This window comes from Setaria italica, chromosome VII, assembly GCF_000263155.2.
Source record: "Setaria italica strain Yugu1 chromosome VII, Setaria_italica_v2.0, whole genome shotgun sequence".
Taxonomy (NCBI): Eukaryota; Viridiplantae; Streptophyta; class Magnoliopsida; order Poales; family Poaceae; genus Setaria; species Setaria italica.
Genome location: NC_028456.1, coordinates 10,735,818 through 10,762,202, shown reverse-complemented (window position 1 = coordinate 10,762,202; position 26,385 = coordinate 10,735,818). Strand labels below are relative to the sequence as shown.

Sequence of the window (26,385 nt, the reverse complement as noted above, 5' to 3'; positions counted from 1 at the left end):
GGGTCGGAACTGGAGACAAGATGAGAGGGGTCGGGAGGTTGAACACTTAGGCTTTGGAAAAACTTAAGACATGTGATTACGGGCTCGGATTAAGATTAACTTGGAAGAATGTGGGGTCGGTCGTCACAGAACAGAAGAATGACATCGAGAGGCAATATAGATGGTTTGAGCATTGATAGCAGCTTCGATTGAAAATCGCAGAGTTCCGATACAAGCAATCACCACAGCGGCGACTCAACTACTACTAAAGCTACTCTAGAGATAAAATTAGGGTTCTTCTTCTTTGATAATCCTTTCAGACCTGGTCCATGAGCTAAAATAGCAGGCTCGGGAGTAAAAAGTGAAAATTTAACGGAAAGTAACCGTTTGACATATGAAAATGAAGGTGAAAACGGCGGAGGTGAGGTGAATGAGCTGTAGCCATTGGTTGTGAAAGGAATGACATCCGTGAAGTCGCTAAAGCATTCTACTGGATGCTGATATGCTCTATCTCCTCTTTGCTTAACTTAATAGAAGACTGAATAGCTGAAGGGATGACAAGATCCACACAATTCGAAAACAACGCCATGTTGATATTCAGGACACATAGTAAGAGCTAACTCCACAAGTCTTAAAGAACATTTTGGGTGTCATGTATTTGTTTCCATATATATTCCGTGGAGGTTTCCCTAATCCGTGTAAAATGTGACATGAGGCATGGTAATCATGTGAAACCAAATAGATGGTGGTGTTGTATAGTTCAAATAGATTACAACCTTATTTGACAAATAAAGTGATGGTGAGTAAATTGAAGCATATATAATCTGATTTGCCACTAATATAACAATTAATTAAATATTGAGCTATCAAAGGAACCGGCTAGCATAGTTCAATCAGTTAAGACTAAGGGATCATATTCCTGTAGGTGTTCGAATTATGACCTTTTTGGCACAGCTCAGCTCCAAGAAATTTCTAGAGCTGGGCACTACGATAACATTAACGCATTGTTGAAAAATTTATTAGTATCATGAATTAATAAAGAAGTATATGTTTAAACCAATTCATTTTATTCTGCGAACTCCAAAATTGCATAGAACTACAGCTATGCAAAACAGGCCTAGCTCCAAAACAGGCTCTATGGCTCGATACGAGTACTCACTTTCCTCTAGGATTACATTATAGCTATAAAACAGTATATGTACACATGGGAATGTCATCGAAAAAGCACGTTCACACGCTACGTGAGGGTAGTGCTTCAATCACGTTTATACGTGTGCTATCATTACCAATTGTTTTGCTCAGTCGTATGTGTGATATTAGGGCGTGTGCATGCATGTGAACTTCACAACATATAAATAATCCTTCGTGACTCCGCCATTTGCAAACATATAAGTAGGGCACAATCACAGTTATAATTAATCTTTCATAAATCAATTTATTAACCAGATCAGAGAACTTTGCAACTGGTAAGTATCCAGTGTGCTACTGTAAAACGTAGTTCATATTCTCCAATTTGGATATTTGGTATCAAAATTAAATGAAGGCATTTGACACAAATAAAGTTACCAGTACAACGTTTATCTAGATACCAAATTAAAGAAACTGGCTGTGACTTCGAAATTCTAATTAAAAGCTCCCCTTGGAACTTGAAATCTCTTGGTACAATTTAAGTTTCTTCTGATTACAGCTTAATATTGAAACCCTAAATTTGGATGAAGTTTTTGTTCAAATTAGTTTCAGATCCTAATAAAAATTACTCAGTTAATACTAGATTTATGCTTTTAATTTAATTATCTTAGTACAACCATTAGTAGTTCCTTTTGTTGTCAGAAGCTATAAATTAAAAGCAATATCACTGGTTATATCCAACGGGATTCACAACTTGCATGCATCCCTCGTACAAGTATGAAATGGAACTCATGGGCACCTTGATAACTAGGGTGTAATAAAACCAGGTGTTACCAAGTATAATCTAATATCTCATCTTTAGATTTTAGCAAATACATGTAATGAAATCTAGTAGCATCATCTATCGATGTTATAAGCAGCTTTCCATTTTACTAGCAACCGAAGGTTAGAGAGAATGACTGTGAATTTTACCCAGAAGGCTAAAAGACAACAAAAAGCTAATGCGTTACAAAGATGCACAAATCTACTGACAGATTATTGCAGGAATTTTTTTGAATGAGATCATACGTGTAGATGCATACATTGACAGACACAGCACACATGCAAAGGAACCAGAAGTTGGCGATGTTGAAACTACTACTACTAATAATTTGTATATATATCTCGTAAGTTGCAGTAGAGACATGCAAAAGTGACAATATAGACGCTTATTTAAGAAAATAACGACCATATCTTCAGCGTCGGTATCCATATGTCAACCGAACCTCACACATGGCCCGATTTCTAGATCCACCACTAGAGTAATACCCAGACATGTTTCCCATTTAGCCAAGATTGTTTGAAGATGACTGATCAGCTAGCCTCTTTGAGCAGTTAGGAAACAAGCTTCTGGGGCAAACATGGTCACCATAGCCAGAAGAGGGCCTTCCGTCGACTTGAATTTCCGGTTCGTCCTGCACTTGGCCTGCCTGCTGTCCACCATTTCCAGACAGCTTCCTCGTCAGAGCAGCACAGGAGGTGGTAGTCATCAACAGGATGCAGAGAAAGACAGGTACTCTTATTCCCTTCATTCTTCAGAAGTCGTCGATTTTCACCTGCAAGATAAATAACGAAAATCAGCATATGTGAACTGGATGCAAACAAATGATACAATATCTAATATATCCTTTTATGCATGGAAGAAGTATTACTGATCTGGAATCTGAAGTATCTTCTTTTGTACTTATTTTTGATATTTTTCATGTGACCTGGATGTTATATTTATAGGGGACTGATATTACCTACGTCTTGTCCAAATACCTTGTGGGATTACTTAGCATCATGGTGTGTAATTACCACCTGGTAGGTTGTGCATGATCGACAATTGGAAGTGGGTGAGAGAATTATTCGGCTCAATCGATTGCATAAATGACAGATGATCTGATGGGATATGTCTCTGTATCGCCGTTTGGTGACCTAAATGGCAACTTGTTCTTAGGTTACTGGTGCCTATGCAAGATGATGACAACGAGCATCATGGAACATTCTGTATTACTTGCTTGTCCGCAGGACGTACTTATCTTATTATATACAGAGCATAAAATTGGAAAAATTACTCAGATATCATGCAACGAAGCAAAAATTAATAATCACAGTTGACTATCGCTGTACAGGACAAAAAATTTCAATAGATTTCCCAAGAACATTAAATCGTCCCAGAGTAGCTTGACCAACTGGCAGAACGTAACTCCACTTTGTTCTAACTCGATCATTTCATATTAAAATTGCTGAGACTCACACATGATGTGAATTGAGTTATTGGTAGAGACTCTACTATGGACTATTAAAGCAATATAAATAAAAGAGAAACATGCCAGGCAAAAAAAAATGATATCTTGCCCAATAATTTGATTGACGCACCCAATTCCTTTTCTTGCATTATGGAACTCCTGGTCGTGAAGTAGTGGTTTCCAAAATATAAATTGTCAAATGTTATGCTTTAGTTAACAAGTGCCAAACCATCTGGTAGAATATGCTAGTTTTTCTTCTCAGTCCAATGTTTTCATCACCCAAGGGCAGATCTCATTACTAGAAATAATAGGAGAAACAATAGAAGAGCCACCAGTGTCATTACAGTGTGCTACTACTTACTGCTTATAACTAAAATCTTGTTATAGGCTTAGCAAGAATGTTTGGTGGCACACGATCCCAGTGCCTGCATACAAGGTTTGGACACTCCAGGATAAATTCCACACGATGCTGCCACATCCATACTTGATATCTTGTATCCATTATCTCTGCACCCATCCTATATCGCCACTCATGTCTTTTACAGTAAACAAAATGTTCATGTATGAGACAAATTCATTCACCGCTTTCAAAGATTATCATGAAGTGTTGAATTTTTAGAAATAAGATGCGGACAGAGACAATAAGCAGCCATTACGGATCAATGACCGAAGATAATTATATGCTCATGAAACATTAGACATCACTACGGGAAACCTCAAAGTCGCCGAGTGTAATTGCTTCGCCGAGTGTATTATTGCGGGCACTCGGCGAAGGCCCCGTTTGCTGAGTGCAATCGTAGAAACACTTGGCAAAAATAATACACTCGGCGAAAACACGATTTGCCGAGTGCCACCAAAAAAACACTCGGCAAACACCCACGGGGCACTCGGCAAAGATGGGGCACTCGGCAAAGTCTTGAGCACGTGACTTCCACGTGCCGCGTGGTGCCGTTGCCGTGACGGACGTTAGGCTTTGCCGAGTGTCGACGGGGGGCACTTGGCAAACTGCATGTTTGCCGAGTATCTAGATGGGGCACTCGGTAAAGATGCTAGTTTGCCGAGTGTCCCTTGTGGCACTCGGCAAACCTGGGGGTGTTGCCGAGTGTTTTTTGGCACACTAGGCAAAAAAAAAAACCTCCTCCGCCCTCCAAACTTTTTATACTCCACATGTATGAGATTTGGCACTGCATGGTACAAGGTGGACTTCTTATTGACCTATTTGCTATATTTAATCAATTAATTCATTTAGAGTAATTTGTTGATTTAAGTCAAATTTGAACCGCAGGTGTTTGGAATAATAGAATAATATGAGTGGAAAAATCATATTCATGTTAGTGAGTCCAAATTGAGGTCTTACCTAAAAATGAAAAGAAATTTCGAACATTTTGTTAAGGAAACACGACTACGAACGTGTGGCCAAATGATTGTTTAATTCTCAAAAATACAAACGAAGTTTGAAAATCACGAGATTTTGCAAGATGCTATGATTTCACATGTAGAGGCTGTGGTAAAAAATTGACAAGGTTTCGCACAAGTTTTGACATATGATGCTTAGAATTCGAAGCATCTCCGGAGAGGATTCGTAGAAGTTGGAAGGATCCGGTAAGATTTTGAGTCGAATCGATACTTAAATTTGTGATTGAGTTCAAATTTATTTTTATAGACCATAGAGAACATAGATTGGTTCATGTCAATTTTTGGGAATTTTTCGGATCCGTTTGGTAATTTTTATTCATTAATTGCACGTATATGAATTTAATAGATATAAATTTAATATGAGCTATAAATCCATGAAATAATGGAATAATATTACTCAAAAAATGAAATACGTAATGTTTAGTGAATTTGACTAGGTTTTTGCAAACTTTACATACTTTTAATTAATAAAATCAGTTTGGACATGAAATAATAGTACCTGTGGCACTCGGCAAAGCTTCTAGTTCCCGTAGTGCATATACTGCACAACAATTTATTTTTAACTAAGAAGAAACAATGCGTTTGGCTCCCAAAGAAAGAAATAATAAGCACTTGATACTTTGCTAAAAAATACTAGGAGAGAAATTTTTTACTTTGCTAGACAAAAAGGCTACAGAAATGTACGGATCCAGCACCGTGTTGTGTGGTACGTACCAGAAACAATGAGTTCTAATAGCTAGTGACTACAGATGCAAATCTTAATTATTTTGGGTCATTGGATCGGCCAAAACTTGAAATATGAACTAGAATGGATATTCCATGTAATTAATTTAAGAAGAGGAAGACATACACTGTATTTAATCAGCTGGATGTACGTAGAAAACACACCATTGGCTATTCACTTGCATGTTGCATCCTTACGGCCGGTGATGATCTTCGTTTGTTCTAATATACACGTGATTTTAAGCTGGTAACCCCAGCAGCTTCCAATAAAATCTGGGCGGTCGGCAATTGGTCTAAAAATGAGAAGCACAGTTCATGTCAACTACATCCTTTCTGACCTATCTAACGTTGTTAATACATACAATCCCATAAATCAAAAAAAAAAGGTGGTCGTCTAAGTCATGATGTGAGTTAATTTTCTGTGCTTTTGCAAGATGACGCAATCGAGCAACATTTCTTTGCACTAGACGAAATAGATTTGAAGCTATTAGAAAAAGGTCAAAGAAATTCACATGCAACAGACTAAAACTAAGTTATCGTATCCGATGCAAATCACCTGTTATGTTGTGAGCCCAAATTAAAAGATACAGATAGTTCACAGTACACAGCTTCTGCAAAAATTGTGTAGTATAGGGAGGGCAATTTAACCCACGGATTCCCCACCGATAGGAGCCAGGGCCAGATGTGGGTACGTTATTGACCAACGGGTGAAGTTGTCCATTATTGGAAGACCCAGGTTCTAGGCACCTAGCCTGGCTTACGGACATTCACACGGCGCTGTGAACGTTTTGAGTATGTTGTGATGCCAACATTAATCTAAGGAATTTGCAAGTGTTGTACATGTCAGGCTGGTCAGCGTTACAAAAACATGCATTTAATCTCATCATATCTTTGCATGGCAGTATGGCACCAGGCAGTCAAGGCACAATGTATTTTGGGAAAAAAACATTCTTTGTTCCTTTGACTATTCTACGTACTACATACATGCTCACTAAATCCTAGCAGATCTAGAAATTCCATAGAACTCTACATATGCTCTTGCAAACTTCTAGGAAAGACCCTAAGCTCCCAAGAAACACCATATTGATAGCCAAATATACATCCAAATATCAAAACCGACATAGAACCAAGGTCCAAAGTACAAAAGAGCCATAATCCAATTCGAGTATAATTCGTCAATTCAATTATCTATGAAACCTAACCTCCATAGTTCAAAGGATCAATATCAAATTGTAGATCATACGATAGGAGTTGTTTGCATAATTGCATTTCTTTATGATCACAAGGTGAAATGACCAACTAAAGTGAACCAAGTACTAGCTTAATAAAGGATAGGAAAATCATACGGATTATGACTAGAAAGCGATGTGAACTAGGGTGCCCAATCTTCCGTGAGGTGAGGATAACTCTTGATTTGGTGAAAATAGCAACACTAACTATCCGGCTTCGATCAACAAGATCAACACTAACTATCCGTGAGGTGGACTCGAAGTTAATGTGCATTGGGCCTCGCCGGTCCTTTCCACCTCCATGCTTGTCTTCAAGTACTCTCTTGTCCTCTCCATTATTTTTAAGCATGATAGTATTATTAGGTAGCAATCTATTCATAAAATCATTAAAAGAAGTACTTAGAAACGAGCTCACATATTGATTTAATTATCTAGCTCTAGCTCTAGTGTTTGGTCTTTGCATAGCAACTGGAGGAGTGTTGTGTGCATCCAAAGGACTGATGTACTCATTAGCAAGACTATATATTTAACTATAGATGTAAACTAGAGTTAATCCATAGGTAATCAAGATCAATTCAGCTCTATCCAAATTAGGTAAGCATGTCATCAAGATCATTAGAACATGGACTATAGCCTTGGTTTCGCATCAGAGAGCACGCACAAGCACACACATTGCATCATCGACATCAAGACCAAATCATAGTGGTGCATCCGGGCAAGAGTAGGAAGTGTGTGTGTGAGAGAGAGCAAACCAGGAGGAGCTAGGGATGCTGGTCGAGTTAGCCAAAGCTGTGGTAAGCTGGGGCTCTCCGACATCTCACGGCATCACCGAGGTGGCTGCAGTCATAGGGAACCACGAGTGGATAGGGTCGGAGTGCCGGGGTGACGAGAGAAAACATATAACGTGAACCGTTTTTCTATGTAATCAGTGGCAGTGATGGGTAATTACCCCCAACTCCACAATTAGGTTTATATCTGAGGGTTCTGGAGTTGCAAAATAGGTGCTCCAAGAAAATGAATTAGAGCTCCACCAACTCCATGGAGTTGGGCTGCTCCAAAAGTGGAGTTAGGGTGTTTAGTTGGCTCCACTCAACTCGAGCTCGGAATTTAGAGTTGGAGCCATGCCAAACAGGGTCATAGTAGCGACCACATGCTGATGGTTTTATTTTGTTTGATTCATTCCAATGGAATTTGTGTCATCATGTTGCCAAGATGGATTACCTGTGGTATTTTTGCTATGCTGCCACTTTTGTGTAGAAATTTTACTACCTGAGACAAAGATTTTGTGTGATAGATGCTTTCTGGAACTATCACTGAGATATATGGAGAGTCAGATTCTCGGTTTCAGGATTTCGATTCATTCCACCTGCTTTCATGTTCGGCTGTTTTCAGATGATGAGGTTTGTTTTGTCACATGTGTGCTAGATCATGAGGTTTGTTTTCAGGTGACGAGGTTTGTTTTGTCACATGTGGTAGATCGAGAAGCTCCAGCATGTAAAATAGAACAGGGCATGGTGGTAGGGTCACAGTAGTATGACTGCCAAATATGGTTCTAATCTTGTTGGTCATCTTTACACGCAGCAATATTTCAATGGTCAAATCTTGTAGGCATGTCATAGTGATGTGGTTCACGTATCTATGAGTTATGTGTAGTTTTTGTGTGCATCTTCCATGATCCATATTGTTAAAGCAGAAAGTGTGGAAATTGCATGATAGCCAACTATCAATGAAAAATTTAATTTTTAATTCGTTCATGCACATCCTTTGTTCATATATATGTAACATAGAATTATCTTACAAAACAAGTGATTCTATGGTCAAAATATATATTCAAGTCGAGGGTCGTTATATACTCATCCTTCATGTGTACATGTCTTATAACCCTATATCAAGTTATACGGACTTGGTGATCATTTCACTTATATATATAATAAAATTGCATGGTGAATTGGACCGGGAGCACGTAATGAAAAATATATAAGGAAAGCAGTACAAGGAGGGAATAGAAAACCAAAAGATACTAGTATTTCTGGAGACTTCAAATAAGCAGCTCTTGACATGACGCACCACACTTGGAAGACATGTCCAAGTGCTCATGATATTATACGCGCATGATACTACTGGGACAGCATGCATATTTATATACAAATACAATTATTGGACTTGACAATGCGACAGCACATATACAAATTCTTGAGCTTGAAGAAGTATAGTGCTCATCTAAGTTTCTATATATGAACATAAACATTGAAATACTATTGAAAAGTTAAGCATAACGCTAGTCTTGTTAAGCATGCATGGCAATACAGCCTTCGACATGGCAAGAAAGTAGCATGAAAAATTACATCCGTCAGAAATTTGGGGCTAATTTCTTTTTCATGAATCTTCATGTTCCAAGGTCAGCGGTGACATGCTCAATTTCCACGAACATCTTGAGCTGTTTCCTTGGTGTTTTGAGACATGCCCTGACAATTAGGGTAGGTCCCAAGCGGGCACTGATGATCATTGCTGGGAGGACCGTTCCTACCATCAGTTCCTGCAATCAGTTTGCGGATTTCCCTCTGTGGCACAGTTCTACCGTAAGATGCATCGTCCGCCATGTTCCTTGGCATGCAGATGCACATGTTGACAAAAATCAGGACAGCAACGACGGACATGCCCAACTTCATTGTGACTTCAGTTTATGAAAGATACAAGGACACTGGAAGTCATAAGTAAGATAAATATTGCCCGCAAAAATAGAAAAGAAACACTCCAGATGCAAGTGTTAATACTTACTGAGATCTGAGCAAAGTACTTGAACTGAGTGGTTTTTGTGCAACTTTGTTTAGTTGAACAAGAAGTGACGGGCTACTTATATAGGGGATAGAAGATGTTTGGCCTTCAATTTTTTTTGTAGTTTATAATTTCTAGTGTGGCAAATGGATTCTCCACTAATAAAGATTGTGTCGACAAAGGGGAGGTGCGGAGAAAATACATCCCTCATGACTTGAAAGCTAAGGTAAATAGATGCACTTATTTTCCTGTTTATGACACAAGCAAGAGAAAGTGCTTAGTGGGGGGAGTATTTGAGTTACCATAGATCTGAAAAATAAGATGTTGTACAGTACGAACTACCTGACCTCCTGAAATTTTTAAATAAAATTATTGGCGTGAGTCACTGAGATATATTGAGAAAAATAGTTGTCATGAACTGAAAATTGACCAAGATTTTATATTATACTGAATTTAGTAACCAACTGAAATTGAACCCATCATTTTCAGTTGCCGTTGATTTCTCTTGATGAAAACAGAATGCACTTCAACTACTGTCATAGTGCTGTGTATTTTCAGATGTCTTGTCAAACTAATACAGTGGAAAGGTGTTTCCATCACATCATCATACTGATTTTATTTATAAATCAATAAAAATGTATTCATAAAATAACACGGGTGGAAAACCGAGCATTAGTGGTAGGTAAGCCTTATATCTCTTGAAAAACCAATCGGGATTAATCATTCGCGATTAAAGGTCCCGCTCTTTAGTCCCGGGTCATTCACCCAAGACTAAGAACCTCCTTTAGTCCCGGTTGTTAATACCAATCGGGACTAAACGGGCCACCATGCATGCGCAAGCAGGCACATGCACGTAGCCCCTTAGTCCCAGTTGGTTAAGAAACTTTTTTCTTTTTACCCTGAATTCTCTTCCATATTAATGCCAATTGTTACTTCATATATATATATATATATATATATATATATATATATATATATATTATACATACATACATACATATACGTATACATCCTTAGTGTACACTACTTACACGAATATGCTCATATTGTATGCATTTCATATATATATTTCATAATAGTATATGCATAATATTAATTATAACTACTATATATACAATTCTTAGTATATTATAAATATCAAACTAGTATTTATACAATTACTATATATGCAATAATTTGTCCTCTTCATTCTTAGGATCCTCCCGTTGTGGTGTTGCTCAGTTCGGCTATTGAACGTCCATCGTAATAAAATTCTCTTTGGAATTTATCACCTCGTCCATCAAAAGCCTCTCCTTCTCTAACAGATCTTCTCTAATCCGCAACATAATATGTGAATGTTACACCAACAATTAAATATAAAGAGCTAAAAAACTATTAATTATTAATTGGTTTATTTTACGTACAGTTATACTGTCCAATAACACCTTGTCCCTCATGAAATGGTACATGTTCTCATAGACGTAGTATCCATATAAATTATTCCTTTGTTCCTGTCTTAAGCACTTTAGTGGGAAAAAAAGTTATGAAATATTCGTGTTATATAATGTACAAAATGTGCAAATATCATACATACTGGGAACATTGTGCTAAATGTAAGTTTTTCTTTGAATTTAACAAGGTGATACTTATGGAAATCATTTCCATGCGCTGCGAATTAAAATAATAAATGATACAGTGTTATGTGAAAATTTAGGAAACAAACTTTTGCATGTCTTGAATGTCTTGGTACTCAACCTTTGGTTTCCTCAACGAATCAAGCACAATAACGTTGCTTTGATCAATTATAATTATAAGGAGAATCCAGTGGAAATTAAGGAAAAGGAAAACGAAAATAGACAGTACCCACACTTAAAGTTGTAAGGCAGTAGTATGCATTGCTTGAAATTTTGTTGCTCCAAGAATTTGTATATTCGTTTCAATGTTCCTTTGGTTGATCCCGAATCTGATGTTGGTTAACAAGTGCTGGATCCATGAAGCCAATATTGAAGTAGGATTTTCAGTGGCACCTTTGAATTAGCATCCTAAAAGACAAAGTTAGTAGGACGACACACACACAAAATAATGATCTGAACCAAAATTTACATCTAATAAACATACACTTACAGAATCGAAGCACTGATGAGAGAGACATCAAGGGCATCTTGATGGTATACTTCGTAAATATCCTTGAATTCCAACCATAGCAGTTTCTCACCTTTACCGAAAAAATTAATCGGTTAACACGAAGAGCGAACATGACCCTTTCCTTGGCCGATTGCTCTATGTACCACTGATGGAATTCATATATCTTGGTTGAGAGCTTCTGTACTAATTCAGGCCTGACTAGAGGCTTGCCTAACTCAAAGGGCCAATCTTTTCTGGAGGTGGTGGTTCAGCTTACCCTAGAACTTCAACAAGGAAGAGACCTGTGTCTTCCATAAACTTAATGACCTGGATTTGTTGTTGTAAACTTAATGACCTGTGTCTTCCATAAACTTAATGACCTGTGTCTTCCATAAACTTAATGACCATGTACTCCATGAAACTCGCACAGTCCCTTTAGATCCAATCTGAAGGCCCACCTGAATCTGCCCAGTTTCTAGACTGTGGTTAGTTCCAGATCCCCCACATCATCCTGATGCCGAAGCCCTACGGAAGTGACGATGAGAGCAACTCCTCCATACCAGATCGTGAAGCCTTCGTGGTCTCCACTGATGAGCCACCTAGGGATGGCAAAACCTCTTCTCAGGGAGCTGGTTGCAACGTTAGGAACCAGGACCGTGCAGCTCGACGCCAACAAGAGCAACAACCTGCTGCAAATGTAGAGGCAGCAGATGATCAACGCCAACCACCATGCGATGACAGCGGCAACGCCGACCAAGATGGTGCCCGGGACAGGCGCAGGTGACTTGCGCGCGCCCGCAATCTACAAGCCCACGTCGAGCAGGCCGGCCACAACGTCTTCACCACACCCTAGGCCAACCTGGGGCCTACATTTGACGACCTGGAAAACCTTCCAGACTAGGAGCAACTATAGTGGGTCCAGGCGCGTATCCGCGCCTCGAACACGTAGATCGAAGAGCGAGCCCACAGTCGTCCACACACTTCCCCGGTCCACAGCTACCTGGTACTCTCGCAATCGATCCGGGCATAGCAAATCCGGCCACCACCAAGGCGACCACCGCGCGAGAGGTTGGTTGGAGACCGTCTGGGAAGAGAGGTGGAGCAACCCACCAACCCACCCACCAACAACGACCGCCAACCCAACAATCACGACAACCGCCGCCATGGCAGGAGAGGCGACGGTAAGGACCGCGACAGGAGAGGCGATGGCGAGGATCGTGGCAGACATGGTCGGCAACGTGACCTCTGTGAAGAGTTGTGTGACCGCCCCGACCTCCGTCCCGACCTCAACAACTGTCACCAAGAGCGGGAAGAGCCCGAGCTCGACCACCGCACCGAGTACGACCGTGACTATGGCGCTCTAGAACTCAACCGCAACGTAGAACGCGAGGACCGCCAGCGCCAAGAAGATGAGATGTGTCGCCACGCCGACTACGACCACTGGTACGGCGCCTCTGAAGGCACCTACGTCCCACCCGGGCGCGACAACGGTAGACGCCCTAGGGCTCCACCCGTCGTGTACAACCTTGACGATGACAACGACATAGTGATCGATGACTTCGCCGCCTTTACTCCTCACCTCAAGGCTGTTGAGTGGCCAACCTCCTTCAAGCCGGCCATCAATGAAAAGTACGATGGTCACTCCGACCTACCATCTGGCTCAAGACGTACAACACCGCACTGAAAGCCACCCACGGCACCTACGACCAGATGGCCGCCTACTTTTCGGTGGTGATAGGTCCCGTCCCTCTCCTGTGGCTAGAGAACCTCCCACCAAACAGCATCGATAGCTGGGGTCAGCTCGGTAGAGCTTTCACCGACAACTACCAGGCTACCTACAGCCGACCTGGTAACAAAGAGAAACTTGGCCAAGTCCATCAGCGGAAGAATGAAACTATTCAAGACTACACCAACTGCTTCTTCGAGAACCACAATAGGCTGGCCGGTACCAAGGACCGCGACATCATCATGTACTTTTGCTCTGGCCTAATGAACTGCACCATGTTCTGCAAGTTGTATTAGCCTGCCCCCAAGACAGTCAGGCAGATGATGGAGGTTGTCAACACCCAGGCAGACATAGAGGAGGTGGCGATAGTACAGTTCCAGGGTGGCAAGCATTGCTAGAACGACAACTATGAACAGCTAACCAATGACGGACACCAAGCACGACTGGAGTCCCGACTTCAGAAAAGGGCCCCCGAGGTCCTTACTGCTGAAGGCAACCTTACCAGGCCGACCACCTTCCTTCGGGAAGAGTTTGATGATACCCTCAACACCCCGTGCCCCTTCCACAAGGATGCACGTCATAATCTTCGGAACTGCATAGTCCTCAAGAAAGAGCTCGACGCCCCGGTGGAGTACAAGTGACCCCGTCATAACGACTATTGAAGGGACGACAACCGTCGTGACTACTACCGTCGCGATGACTGCAACGACCGCGATGATCGTGACGATCGCTGTCGTGATGACCGTGATGTCCTGATAACCACTAGCACGATTACCGTGATGACCAGCACCAAGAGGAGCATCGAGACCAGCCACACCCAAACACCCGCCGGCCTGGTGCCAACCAGAACGGGGAGTTCTAGCAATTGGAACAGCTGGTTAGCATCATTGTGGGAGGCCCCAACGCTTTCTATAGCAACCGCAAGAAGAAGTTGCACCAGCGAGAGGTGCATTTTGTCTCCATACAGCCAATCCAGTATCTGCGCTAGTCAGAGCAGCCCATAACCTTCTCCATGGAGGATCATTGGGTACACATGCCAGATCTCGGGTCCTACCCGCTGGTGGTCTGCCTGACCATAGATCGGACCTTACTCCCCAATGTGCTGATCGACGGTAGCCGCGACCTCAACATCATCTTCACCAAGACCTTGAAGCGCACAGACCTCAACTTCGAGCGGCTCTAGCCCTGTGAAGAACCTTTCTATGGCCTCGTACCCGGCAAAGGATCCTATCCTATTGGCTGAGTTGTTCTGCCCATCACCTTTGGACGCCTGCCAACTAGCATACGGAGCACCTCACCTTCAAGGTGGCCAACTTCAAGACTTCCTACCATGTCGTCCTTGGTAAGCCCATGCTGGTGAGGTTTATGGCAATCCCGCATCACACCTACCTCATCCTCAAGATGCTGGCTCCAAATGGTACCCTCTCCATCTACGGCGACGTCGAGACTTTGTACAAGTGTGACACGAAGGCGGTGCCACTCGCTAAAGTCCTGGAGCACTTGGCCAAGGCCACCACCATGCTCGTCAAGGCCTAAAAGGTGGACAAAGAACCAGCTCATGATCCCAAAGATGGAGCTGATGCCCACGGCGGTGCAGCCCAACCTCAAGGTAAAGAAGATCTGCCTCAGCCTTGAAGACCTGACCAAGACGGCCCTCATAGGGTCCGACCTCTTCGCCAAATAGGAACTCGTGCTCACCAGTTTCCTCCGGAAAAACTTGGACATATTCGCGTGGAAGCCATCCGATATGCCCGGTGTCCCGTGGGAGCTAGCTGAGCACTCCTTGGGCTTGAGCAAGACTGCCCGGTGTCCTATCAAGCAAAAGCTTCGCTGCTTTACCCAAGAGGAGGCTATTAGAGTAGAACTTAATAAGCTCTTAGTCGCCGGATTCATCCATGAATGTAAGCATCCCGACTGGTTAGCAAATCCATCCCTTGTAAAAAAGAAAACCAGTGAATGGAGAATGTGTATTGATTACACCGACCTCAACAAGCACTGCCCTAAGGATCCCTTTCCTCTCTCGCGCATCAACGAAGTCGTAGACTCTACGGCTAGGAGCATCCTACTCTGCTTCCTCAACTTCTACTCGGGCTATCACCAGATCGCCCTCAATCTTGCCGACCAATACAAGACGGCGTTCATAACGCTCTTCAGCATCTATTGTTACAACATTATGACCTTTGGGTTGAAAAATGCCGGTGCCACCTACCAAAAGGCAATCCAGGGTTGCTTCGCCATGTAGCTACATAAGAACATCGAGGCCTACGTCGATGATGTAGTTGTCAAGACCAAAGATGAGGAGAGCTTCATAGCCAACCTCGCAGAGACCTTCAATAGCTTCCGGGCGTAATGTGGAAACTTAACCCAAGCAAATGTGTCTTCGGTGTCCCATCTGGAAAGCTCCTGGACTTCATGGTCAGCCAGGGTGGTATCGAAGCCAATCCTATCAAGATCGACACCATCAGAAACATGGCGAAGCCGGCCAACAAGAAAGACATCATGAAGCTTACTGGCATGATGGCGGCCCTTAGCCGCTTCATTAGGAAACTCGGAGAAAAGGGTCTACTCTTCTTCAATCTGCTTGAAAAGGTAGCCCTTAAAGCTTTCCTCACCACTTCCCCCATCATGACAGCCCCGACCGACCAAGAAATGCTTTACCTTTATATCTATGCAACGACGCATGTTATCAGCACCGTGCTAGTTGTGGAATGTGAGGAGCTCAACCACGCCCACATGGTGCAATTACCAGTGTACTACGTTAGCGAGGTCCTCTATGACTCCAAGATTTGCTACACACAGGTTTAGAAATTGCTCAACGCAGTTCTGATTTCGTCAAGAAAGCTGCGCCACTACTTCCAGGCGCACAACATCTGGGTGGTATCCTCGTACCCCATCAGCGAAATCCTCCAGAACAGGGATGTCAACGGTTGAGTTGTCAAGTGGTCCGTGGAGCTCGGCAAGTTCGACCTTGATTTCTGCTCGCGTCATGTGATCAAGTCGCAGATCCTAGCTGACTTTGTGGCCGAGTCGATAGAGATCCAAAAGCCACCCTCCCTAGAGAGGCCAGAACATTGGACTATCTACTTTTACGGCACCCTCAACCTCGAAAGAGCTGGCGCGGGGTTCCTCTTCATATCCCCCAAAGCTGAGCAGCTTAAGTATGTGCTCCAGATCCACTACGAGGCCACCAACAATGGCGTCGAGTACGAAGCTCCCATCCATGGCCTCCGTATTGCCATTTCCCTAGGGATCAAGCGCATCCTTGCGTACGGAGACTCCAAGGTTGTAATCGAGCAAGTCAACAAGAACTAGGACTGCACCAAGGAGTCCATGGATGCTTATTGCGAGGAAATCCGCAAACTTGAGGCCCACTTTGATGGTCTTGAGTTCCACCATGTGCCTAGGGACCACAACATCGCCACCAATATCTTGACCAAACTTGGCACCAAGCGTGCGCAGGTTCTAGCCGATGTCTTCGTAGAAGATCTCTAGAAACCATCCATCAAGGTTCTGGACCTAGACTAGGCCAATAATAGTGGTGAGGCTCCGGCTGACCCAGCTCCTACTGACATCATGATGATTTAGGAAGAAGAAGACTGGCGTGCCCCGTTCTCTTTGGATGCTAGATAGCACCAGAGTACATGATCGAGCACGAAAAATTAGCTCAACGCATTGTAAACTATGACATCATCGGCAAGGAGCTCTACAGAAAGGCCGTATCCACTGACATCTTAATAAAGTGCATTCTGCGTAGTGAGGGCCTCAACCTCCTTCACGAGATCCACTCGGGAACATGCAGGAACCACGCCACCTTGGGCACTTTGGTCAACAAGGCATTCCGCTCTGGTTTCTATTTGCCAACAATGGTAGCTTATGCAAAGGAGCTCGTCCAAAAGTGTAAAGGGTGCCAATTCTTCTCCAAGCAGCAACATCTACCGACCCAAGCCCTACGCACCATCCCACCATCCTGGACCTTCGCATGCTAGGGGCTGGATATGGTCGGACCCTTCAAAACCGCTTCAAGTGGCTACACCCACATCTTCGTGGATGTTGACAAATTCACCAAGTAGATCAAGGTCAAGGCTGTCACCAGCATTGAGTCGGCTAAAGCCACCCAGTTCATGGAGGAAATTACACACCGCTTTAGAGTGCCAAACAGAATCATCACCGACCTTGGCAAACAGTTCACAGGCTCCGAGTTCTGGTACTTTTGTCAAGACAACCTCATACTACTCCTCGGTAGCGCACCTGCAACAGTCAGGTTGAACATGCGAATGGGATGGTCCTCCAGTCCCTGTAGTCTTGCATCTTGGACGACACGTCCAACTATGCCACCAAGTGGCTACGAGAGCTACCCCATGTCATTTGGGGCCTACTTAACTAGAAGAGCTGGGCTACCGGCTACACCCCTTTCTTCATGGTGTACAGCTCAGAGGCTGTCCTGCCATCCGACGTGGCCTTTGGCGTGCCAGCATCCAGAAATTTGAGGAAGGCGAGGCAAAAACAAGTCAGCAGGTCAACATCGACAGCCTCGAAGCATGCACACCACGAGCAGCAGATGCGGCACTACCACGATCGGAATGTCAGAGAACGCTCCTTCAATGTTGGTGATTTGGTGCTTCACCGGATCTAGTCCACCAAGGACATATACAAGCTGTCGCCCCTTCGAAGGGGCCATTCATCATCAAAGAAGTCATCCAACTAGGCACCTATCGACTTCAATGGGTGCATCCATTTCTTTCTTAACGGGTGGTTAGCAGGAAGAAATCGATGATGGCCCATATACACGATCTTCCTACAGTGTTTCAAATACATGCTGTCTGTGTCGTCTAAACAGTGGGTGCAGGCCCGATATCCCTTGTTTGTCTGTCTTGAAAGGTTACTCAGTTATGAACAACAATGCTCATAGGTCAAAGTTCTCATGTTTATCCTCATCCCACACATGTACATCTTCTTCCTTCCAGAGCAGTAAAAGTTCATCAACCAACAGTCTTAGGTACATGTCAATGTCATTGCCGGGTTGTTTTGGGCATTTGATAAGCACCGGCATCATAATGAACTTCCGCTTCATGCACAGCCAAGGAGGAAGGTTGAACATACATAGGGTCACAGGCCTACTCAACTCCCTGAATGGATTGAATCCATCAGTACTTAAACCAAACCTTATACTCCTTGCATCACTTTCAAAGTCCGGGAATGCTCTATCAATTGATCTCCACTGGGCCCCATCCGCGGAGTGTCAAAGCATCTCATCTTGCTTACGTTCTTCTTTGTGCCATCGCATCAACTTAGCATTCGCCTTGTTTCTGAACAAATGCTTCAAATGTGGTATTATAGGGAAATACCACATCACCTTCATGGGAACTCTCTTCTTGGGAGGCTACCCCTCAACATCACCAGGATCATCTCGCCTGATCTTATACCGCAGCGCTCCGAACATAGGACAAGCATCCAATTTCCCATATTCATCACCACGATAGAGGATGCGTGTATCTTCTGAACCTCCAATCCCAGAGGGCAACAACCTGTTTAACTTCATATGTTGTGGATGGCAATTCATTATTTTCAGGAAGCATGTTCTTTACAATTTTCAATGTCCCCTGAAATACCTTATCGGACACACCTTTTTTGCCTTCCATTGCAGCATTTCCAGTGTGGTACCTAGTTTTTTTATGCCCCTGCTTGCAATCTAGGTACAATAATTTTTATGATCATCAATTGTAGGCTAAATTCTAAATGGGCTAGAAAATGAGTAGAATCAGATAAATGGGCACAAACTGACCCATCTTCTTGCTGCCATATCATCATCCATGTCATATCCACGTTGGCAGCCACATCATGCTTAGTTGGCCAAATGGTGAGGTGGCTATACAATTCTTGACGAATTTTGTCCTACGTGATATTTGTCATAAAAATGTGATATTTGTTGTAGTGACCCTTGGTGGCACCGACAAACTAATCGTGGCAGCATGTCACCCTATCGCAACCAAAATCGACTACTCTTGCAATAACCCCTATGTATTGCAACCAAAATCAGCTGTTGCTAAAAAAAATCATGGCATTAGGCATAAAACCTTGTAGTGCAGCTTAACTCGTCGAAATCTATGTATTTATTGTTTGCATTGTTCAATTGAGAAAACAATTAAATAAGACTTGTAAAAGCCAAAAATCACCACTGATCAGATGCAATAGAGTTTGTGAGGCAAATTAAATGCCGACGGCTTAATGAAGGGCAATGGCTTAGTAAAGGGCAATAAAGAGTCTTTTGTCCTCCATACTAATTTACCTTAGATTAGATACATTTTAACTTATTTTCCATACTAATTTACCTTAGATTAGCTACATTTTAACTTATTTTGGGATGGAGGGAGTAGGACGCACATTGATCATATCGACCAATTGCTGGAACATTCAAGTAACCAATATTTTCAGTAGTCAATTGTGGCCAAAATATGAAGGAGAATGACTTATTCTTCTGTAACTTTTTGACATTCCCAACAGACGGCAAGCAAAATTATTTTGGATAAAATTAAATGGAATCCTTCCTGATGTAAGCTTTGGACTAATTAAAATTTGAAACAAACTCCTTTTGTCGCAACATTATTCTGACAAGACAACTGATTGGTACTAAAATAATTTCTTTTACCAAATTGGTTTCTCACACGTCAAGTCTGAAGAAATTAACCCGGCCCACTTTCAGTTGTCTGATAACTTTATGGGTGGTGAATCTTCATATTTGGAGATTTACTATCAACAGTTCAAATGAAAGAATACCACTTTTCTCTCCTATAAGTAGCACAACTTCATATCGATATTAGGTGTAGTGAAGAGAAGGCTGCAAGTGAAACATTTCACCATTTGGTAAACATTTCATATATTTTTCCAATGAATATCTTCATTATCTGCAAATACTTTAATGTTGAAGCAAATCCTTATTATTTAATTAGTTGGGTATTCAAGAAGCAATGCATTGACTGACACACATAAATTATCTGTAGGCCAGGCAAGGAGAAAAAATGCAAATGAAGATTATTGGGTTGCTGGTCATCGGGATTGTTGTCATCAATTCGTGTACATGTATTCCAAATAAGATAGATGAGGACAGAGTGCACAAGGATGTGCCTGGAAAGGAGGTGCGCAAACTCACAAATACTGATGGAAGGGCTGCCTCCACTGGTGATGCCATAGATCACGTGTGTCCACTTGGGAGCTATCCTTGCCGGTAGATGATCCAGATTTCTCAGGATACTACACAGGGTGTTGGTGGACATTGGCAGTGTACCAAGAATAAGAAGATGAAGTGTTAGTGTAACGTTTTGTATGTCCGAAAAAGGGTTTGCTCTGTGTTCATATCATAATTTCTACTATCTGTAGCTGGGTTTGTCGCCGCATGATGTATCAGAAGTTTGTCTTGTGTACTTAAGATAAATGTTAACAAATGAATAGTATAATATCTATGATACGAAAGTATTGGTTTTTTATGTATTTGTAAATTAATCGTTATCACGAGATTGCTAGATAGACAGAAAAATGCATTGTTTGCCACATATGTGCCTCTACTAATATGTTTGGTGCAAATTTTGCTCGAAATCTCTCTTGGAAGGAGAGTAGGTATAGTGCCAATTAAATTTTTTACTAGAGTGGACCAAATTCACTTTGAGAAAACGTATGCTCATGACTTTGTAATATAGCCTTTGTAATAGTTTTCACGTGCAAATATTTCCGTCGGATATCACATTGACAGCAATCTTTTCACTGATTCCATCAGTGACAAACATTTGGTTTAAAAGGAACATCTTTATTTGTATGAAAAAGGCATATATATATCTATCCATTCTCATATGTCTTGTAGTGATGTTTGTGGCTCATGTGATAAGATATGGATGATGATCCACATATTGCACTTATCATCTCATTTTACAAGAGAAAGTTAACCGAAGTAAACAGAAATTGCTAAGTGAGGGCATACCTTCCATCGGATCAGACACGCCTATTGTACAGCAAGATCTAATGACTCAGGTTCATGAAGACATCACAGCCATGCTATTGCACAAGAATTGTAATAACTTGAGCTCCTCAATTTAATTATTAGGTAAAGTCATTCCTACATGTCAATACAGCACTACTAGAAAAACTGAGCATTAGTCCTAATCCTTAGTACTAGTTTTTGACATGGTACTAATGTGATCATTAGTACCGGGTCTAATAGCTAGTTCCCCAAGAGCCCCCCGTGGCCCCCTTTAGTATCTGTTGGGGGCTCCAACCGGTACTAAAGGTCACCCATTAGTACCAGGTGGAGGCTCGATCGGGTACTTAATGTGCCCGAGGGCCTTTAGTACCGGGTGAAGCTCCACCCAGTACTAAAAGGCTGTCTCCAGCTCTCTCTGACTCCACATCTCTCTCCCTTATCTCCCCACCCTACACCTTATCCTTAGCTCCTAACTGGCCATGCACTATCTCTCCCCCACCGGTCACGCACTTCTCTCCTACCTCTCTCCTCTCTCTCCTCTCAATGCTGCTGCCTCTCGGGGCCGCTGCCGCCGCCTCTTGGGGCCATACCGGAGCCGCGCGCTGCCAACCTCTGGGTCATCGTTGGCCGCGCGCCGCCGCTCTCCACGCCCCTAGTCGCGCTCCCCTAGCCTTCGAACCGCTGGGCGCACGCCGCTGGCCTCCACTCTAGAGGCCCACACACTCCCACCTCCAGCGAGGAGCCGCCACCAGGCTGCCCGCATGAGGGGCCGCTGCCGTTACCCCCGTCGGGGACCAGGCCGAGGCGCTCGGAGGCCTGGAGGCGTGGCGGCCGCAGTCGGGAGGCGCGGTGCTCGGAGGCCTGGAGGCGCGCGCGGCGGCTGTGGCTGGGAGGCACGGCGGCCTGGAGATGTGGCGACGGCAGCCTAGAGGCGCGGCAGCCTGGCATGGCACGATGGTGGAACGGCATGTGACGTGGCAAAAATGGAAAATGAGAAAAGAAAGAAAAGAACAGAAAAGAAAATAAGAAAAGGAAAGGAAAAGAAAAAGGCCTCGGCCACGTGTGATGTGGCAGGAAATTTAAAGCTCTCCTTTAGTACTGGTTATTTCACCCGGTACTAAAAGACCCCTCTTTAGTACCAATATAGCAATACCGGTTGCACAACCGGTACTAAATAGGTTTGGAACCGGTACTGAAGGCGCATTCCCCAGCAGTGCAACACTAGTAGAGAAAAGACTTTCCATGTGCCCCCTTTTGTCCGGGTTTAAAGTAGACCCGGGATAAAAGGTTCACCAACCGGGACTAAAGCTCAGCCACTGGCAGGGGCTCATCAACCGAGACATTTTATTCCGGTTGCAAAGGCCTACCTTTATCTCGGTTGGTGTTTTCAACCAGGATAAAAGGGTCCCCACGGGTGGCTGAAAAAGGACTAAAACCCTCGCACCCTTTTATCCCGGTTAGTATTATCAACCAGAATAAAATGGGGTCTTTTATTCCAGTTGGTGTTTCCAACCAGAATAAAAGGGTCCCCCACGAGTTAATACAAAATGATTGCATCCCCCGTATAGTCAGATGTGTTGTGTAGGTGGATGGCAAGGAAGCTACGCACGAGGCTTGAGGTCGTGGGGTTCGAATCCCATGCACCGCGCACGCACATATTTTGCGTGAAAAATCATGTGTGGGGGTGCCTCCCGGGAATTTCTAATATTTTTTTTGAGATATAATCTTTTTTATTGAAAAATCCTTTAGTCCTAGTTGGTTTTACCAACCGGGATAAAAGGGGGTCTTTAGTCCCGGTTGAGTGATCTTGGACAAAAGACCCCCCTTTATCTCGATTGCTTTATCCTGGATAGTTTTTGGGAAGATTTACACCTACCAACCGGGACTAAAGGTTAGTTCTCCACCAGTGGAAGTTCCTTTATGAATTGGGTGCGACTAAAGCTTTGGGATGATTTTTTATGATAAGGAAGTTAATAGATGAACCAGCCGGGCACCGGAGTAACAAAGGTGACAACGAACGTTCGGACCTCCAGCAGCGCCATCTTGAATGGGCCATAACCATGAGTACGTCTTACTGAAAAGACCTCATCATCTACTGTAGATGGATCTAGTCTCAGCATAAGTTTCAGCTAGAGCTTCTCAGAATAGGTGAAAGAATGATCATGTTAGAAAATTAGCCCTCACGATGAGCTGCGCACTAATCTGTATGTAGTAGACATGACGATTGGATCTACCTAGATGTACTTGAAAGACTATAGATGACAATAGAGACACTATCTTTGTTGGTAAGGTTCAGCTGAAGCCTACACGGGATTATGACTACAGACGTTCACATACCACAACACCAGCCACTTTGGGGTCCTGCAATGCGCTTCCTCCTCCTGTTAGCCTATCGCTGTATCATCATGGTTACCATAGTGGCCCTCGTATCATATTTATGAGAAGGAGTAAAACATGAGCTCCCATTGTTACTAGACTTTTATAAATATTCGACACATATTCTATAGAATAGATCAGACCACCAAGCATCATATTTGGAGAAACTGCAAAGCACCGGTCTCCAACCCCTTTTAGTACCAGTTTCGCAACCGGTAGTGCTATATCGGTACTAAAGAGGGTCCTTTAGTACCGGTTCGGTACTAAATTGTTTTGTGCCTTGAACAGCCGGGAGGCTCGTACATACGCGCACCGTTGCAAGTCACGAGTCACACGATTTTACGTGTAATATGCATGTGCGGTGCCTGGAATTCGAACCAACGACCTCAAGCCTCGCGCTCCCAATTGAAATATGGGCTGTTCTTCTGGTGAACATATGAGAGCCATGGCAGGTCAAAGGTATGGCACACAAAGCAACACAGAGATTGCATTGGCATCTGGTTGCAACTCAAATTGACATGTGTTGACACTGGTTGTTTTGAGCAAGATTTTTTGCCATCATCTGACCATTTAATAGGGTGTTGAAGTTCCAACAATACGACATAAATGCATACACATTTTACACAAAAGCAAGACCAAAAGAGTGCCAACAAAATAGCGGTGTCCATATCGATGCTTACGACAACAATCATCAATTGGAGAAATACTATGGGTTCATAGAAGATTTTGGGACCTTGATTATGGGCCACCACTAAAGATCCCTCTTTTTCGGTGTCAGTGGGTTAGACTTCCCAGGGGGTCTTTGAGGACAATACGGTATGACTATGGCAGATCTCACAAACATCGCATACAAAAACGAACCGTTTGTATATAAAAATGGGCTAAATATGTAGTGCAAGTGTTACACAAAGGACCTAGATAACAAGGGCAAACATGTTTCAAGGGAAAAGGAAGATCATCCGTGTTGAAAATAGAACCGAGGAACAGGGAATAGATTTTCAAGACATGCGTCCACTCAAGCCGGAGGTCGAGCTACCTCTATTTCAAGAGGGCGAGGAACCTGCTTACCTACGACTCGATAACAATGAAGCTCTCGTTGTTAGTTTGAATACAAGCTAAAAAATTTGAAGAGATTGAAAATATATCTCTCTTTATTTATGTAATAGTTTAATCATGTAATATTTGGAGTTAATTGAGCTGTGCTACCTATGTCTTTTATGTAATAGTTTAATAATGTAATATTTGGAGCTAATATGGCAGAATCAATGGAGGTATTTGTAGTCTAAACAATTTTCACCGCTGAATCTAATCTGACCGTGGCTGAACCGGCGTTGAAAATGTGTTCTATATAGTAGTGAGAACAACTAAAATCTAGATGAGTTGGTGTATATATTGGTTGCTAAGGTGCCATCCTTACTTGCTGGTGTTGTATTCAGCCCAACAACATCGAATCCAACCTAAGTTGATGTTACCTCTTCTTATCAAAAGACTAGGAACCCTACTCCATATCATTACTAATATAAGACGAACTTTTCTAGTCACGTACATAATGTACATCACATTGGTGGGTCTCTAGCCTAGTGGTTAGAGCACCCGACTAGCATATAACAGGCTTGAGTTCGAGTCCCCGTGGTAGCAAATTAAATGGGTCTGGAATAAAAAGAATATACAAAAAATAGGTTGGGCTCAAAAACTATTTCCTATCCAATTCAAGACGCGATTCCCGTGTTTTGAGCTTAGAAGAGACATATTTGGCATCTAAGAAGATCAGCAGCTGGACATTATAGGAAACACAAAACAAAAAAGAAACATAATATACAATACGTGTTAGTTTCCACTTCACTTTTCATACAAAAACTTCAATGTGGATAGGATTCCATGTATAAATGTACATGTAAACACAGATGAGTAGAAAAGTTGAAAAGGTGTGTTAATGTTGGAGATCTAGCCGAACCCACAGAAGTCAACAACGAAGTCTTCGATGTAAAAAACTCCATCTCATTGGATTACAGATGAAAAGTAGATCTTTCACTTTATGCTAATTATATTATTGCTAGTTGCCGAAGCCAATGCACCAATTAGATTGCTAGCTTTATTTCGCTGCTGATTTATATACCTCTGGTGTTGTCGGAAACATGCACGGATGGCAGAAAGGAGCACTTTCCATATGCAGACAGTGACCTGCTTCATAATAGCATTAATATATAGTCCACTGTCCACCCAGAGCTGCTAACGTAATTAAGAATTTGCTGCATTTGTTTGTCTGCTACTTTGCTCTGAGTAATACCGAATTGTAAACTTGACAACCACACAAATAAGGTTTCGGCAACTACCTGGAAATGCTTGGGGGAGACACAATTGAACAACCGAATAGCTAGCCACAACCTTCTTGTGAATTGCAAACAAATCAACAATCTGAAATATACTCCCAAGTATACCCTTTAGACAAGTATAACCTTTTTAAACATCACTTTCAATATTCTATATTGTTTGGGTAATATTGAAAACTAGCAAGAAATAAATAAAAAGGAAAGGCATTTTATAACATCGCAGAACTTTCTTCCATATATTATTCCTACACAATTCGTATTTGACATATAAATTTATCTGACTGTGAAATACTCAAAATGTATACACAATGCTCATCTCTATTTTCTGTAAATAGTACAACTTTTTATATTTCGTGTCTGG

The 26,385-nt window shown here is 42.6% G+C and overlaps 3 long non-coding RNA genes across 3 annotated transcripts; 1 reads left to right on the top strand and 2 right to left on the bottom strand.

Annotated features, from left to right (window-relative positions):
* Positions 1–2,222: 2,222 nt before the first annotated feature.
* LOC101763318 lies at positions 2,223–2,892 on the bottom strand. Its single transcript, XR_215479.3, has 2 exons — positions 2,799–2,892; positions 2,223–2,702 (listed from the first exon to the last, which is right to left on the bottom strand). It is a non-coding gene; the product is annotated as an uncharacterized LOC101763318 (long non-coding RNA).
* Positions 2,893–8,775: 5,883 nt separating this feature from the next.
* LOC101763041 lies at positions 8,776–9,596 on the bottom strand. Its single transcript, XR_001164522.2, has 2 exons — positions 9,524–9,596; positions 8,776–9,419 (listed from the first exon to the last, which is right to left on the bottom strand). It is a non-coding gene; the product is annotated as an uncharacterized LOC101763041 (long non-coding RNA).
* Positions 9,597–20,125: 10,529 nt separating this feature from the next.
* On the top strand, positions 20,126–20,834 carry LOC105914831. The gene is made up of 2 exons (XR_001164526.2): positions 20,126–20,210; positions 20,348–20,834. It is a non-coding gene; the product is annotated as an uncharacterized LOC105914831 (long non-coding RNA).
* Positions 20,835–26,385: the final 5,551 nt, after the last annotated feature.